Source organism: Eptesicus fuscus, chromosome 1 (genome assembly GCF_027574615.1).
Source record: "Eptesicus fuscus isolate TK198812 chromosome 1, DD_ASM_mEF_20220401, whole genome shotgun sequence".
NCBI lineage: Eukaryota > Metazoa > Chordata > Mammalia > Chiroptera > Vespertilionidae > Eptesicus > Eptesicus fuscus.
In genome coordinates this window covers 28,027,101-28,029,633 of record NC_072473.1, presented here as the reverse complement: position 1 = coordinate 28,029,633, position 2,533 = coordinate 28,027,101, and the positions used below count along the sequence as shown (strand labels likewise).

The window sequence follows — 2,533 nt, the reverse complement described above, 5'->3', positions numbered from 1 at the left end:
TCCCGGCACCCCAGGGAGGCTGCTGGCCGTGCCCGGCCACACCACCTCCACCCACGGGTTGCGATGGGTCCCGGTACCCCCAGGAGGCTGCTGGCCGTGCCCGGCCACGCCCCCCCCGGTCGCGATGGGTCCTGGGACCCCTGGGAGGCTGCTGGCCGTGCCCGGCCACGCCCCCCGGGTCGCCATTGAACCTGGGACCCCCAGGAGGCTGCTGGCCGTGCCCGGCCACGCCCCCCGGGTCGCGATGGGTCCCGGGCCCCCCTGGAGGCTGCTGGCCGTGCCCGGCCACGCCCCCCCGCGTCGCGATGGGTCCCGGGCCCCCCTGGAGGCTGCTGGCCGTGCCCGGCCACGCCCCCCCTGGTCGCGATGGGTCCTGGGCCCCCCTGGAGGCTGCTGGCCGTGCCTGGCCACGCCCCCCAGTCGCGATGGGTCCCGGCACCCCAGGGAGGCTGCTGGCCGTGCCCGGCCACACCACCCCCACCCACGGGTTGCGATGGGTCCCGGTACCCCCGGGAGGCTGCTGGCCGTGCCCGGCCACGCCCCCCGGGTCGCGATGGGTCCCGGGCCCCCCTGGAGGCTGCTGGCCGTGCCCGGCCACGCCCCCCCGGGTCGCGATGGGTCCCGGGCCACCCTGGAGGCTGCTGGCCGTGCCCGGCCATGCCCCCCCTGGTCGCGATGGGTCCTGGGCCCCCCTGGAGGCTGCTGGCCGTGCCTGGCCACGCCCCCCGGTCGCGATGGGTCCCGGCACCCCAGGGAGGCTGCTGGCCGTGCCCGGCCACACCACCCCCACCCACGGGTTGCGATGGGTCCCGGTACCCCCGGGAGGCTGCTGGCCGTGCCCGGCCACGCCCCCCCCCCCCCCCCCCCCCCCCCCCCGTCGCGATGGGTCCCGGGACACCGCGGAGGCTGCTGGCCATGCCCGGCCACGTCCCCCGGGTCGCCATTGAACCTGGGACCCCCGGAGGCTGCTGGCCGTGCCCGGCCACGCCCCCCCCCGTCGCGATGGGTCCCGGGACCCCCGGGAGGCTGCTGGCCGTGCCCGGCCACGCCCCCCCCCCCGTCGCGATGGGTCCCGGGACACCGCGGAGGCTGCTGGCCATGCCCGGCCACGTCCCCCGGGTCGCCATTGAACCTGGGACCCCCGGAGGCTGCTGGCCGTGCCCGGCCACGCCCCCCCCCCCCACGCTATGGGTCCCGGGACCCCCGGGAGGTTGCTGGCTGTGCATACCACGCCCCTCTAGGGTTGCCATCACTCACCAGGACCCCCGGAACTAAGAGGATTTGGCACCGCCATCTTGGTTTTCTCAATGGCCAGTTAGGCCACCCGGAGTCCCGCCCCCAGCCTCTGGCAGGCCCAATCATGGGCATAGCGGAGGTGCGGTCAATTTGCATGTTTCTCTATTATAATGTAAGATAGCCTAAAATTGGAAACAAAATAAATGTTCACCAACTGAAGAATGGGTAAACAAAATGTGATATATATATATAAATATATATTATTATATATATATAATTATTAAATCATAAAAAAATGAAATATTGCTCACCAAGTCATGTGCCAGCAAAAGATGGCTGTACCAGTGCTAGCAAAGAGAAGGTTGCAGTGAGCCTTAGGGCTGAGGAAGATCGGATCAAGAACCTTCGGCTGGGAGGCAAGCATAAGGCTCAAGATGGAAAATCATGAATCAGATGATACTTTCAAGGAAGACCACATTTTTTACATCATAAACATAAAAAGTAACCAACTTCCAGAAGCAGAAAGGAATCTGCTTGAACATGGATCAACATACATTGGACTTAATGCTGCTGTCTGTGGCCTAATAGCAAACAGTCTTTTTCGGTGCCTTAAATGTAACACAGGCTCATACAGCTGCTGGTTTACCAATGGCAATGATCTCATTTTTGACAGTGAATGTATCTTACAAAGGTTTTATAAGTTTACCATTGAATACAGGTGATTTGAATTGTGAAACTTGTACCATAACACCAGGTAGATTGGTTGGACTTGTTTTCAATGGTTTGTACCCTGTTTTTTGGGTATTCCTGTGAATGGTGGCCTGACAGCCAGGTATGCCTCAGCCTTGCTACCAGAGAGAGGAAACATCTTAACCTACTGGATCAGAATTTCTAAACCTATCTTTAGAAAGATGTTATTTCTCATTTTGCTCCAGACTGGGTTTTCAGCATACCTTAGTTCTACACAATATAAGCTACTTGTAAATGCTCTTCAGTTTAAAAATTCAGTGATAGTTAAGCAAATGTGTACACAAAAATAAAACTGTAAAAATAACTAAACAAAAGAAAGAATGAATGAATGAAATATTGCCCGGCTGGTATAGCTCAGTGTTTGAGCATCCACCAATGAACCAAGAGGTCACTGGTTCAATTCCTTGTCAGGTTACATGCCCTGGTTGTGGATTTGATCCCCAGTTGGGGTCGTGCAGGAGGCAGCAAATGGATGATGTTTTGTTCTCATTAATGTTGTTATTTCTCTATCTTCCTCTCTCTATATATATTAAAAAATCAATAAAAT

The 2,533-nt window shown here is 58.7% G+C and overlaps 1 pseudogene; it reads left to right on the top strand.

Annotated features, from left to right (window-relative positions):
- Nucleotides 1-1,664: 1,664 nt before the first annotated feature.
- Nucleotides 1,665-2,276, top strand: LOC103302851 (transmembrane protein 126A-like; annotated as a pseudogene).
- The last annotated feature ends 257 nt before the right edge of the window (nt 2,277-2,533 follow it).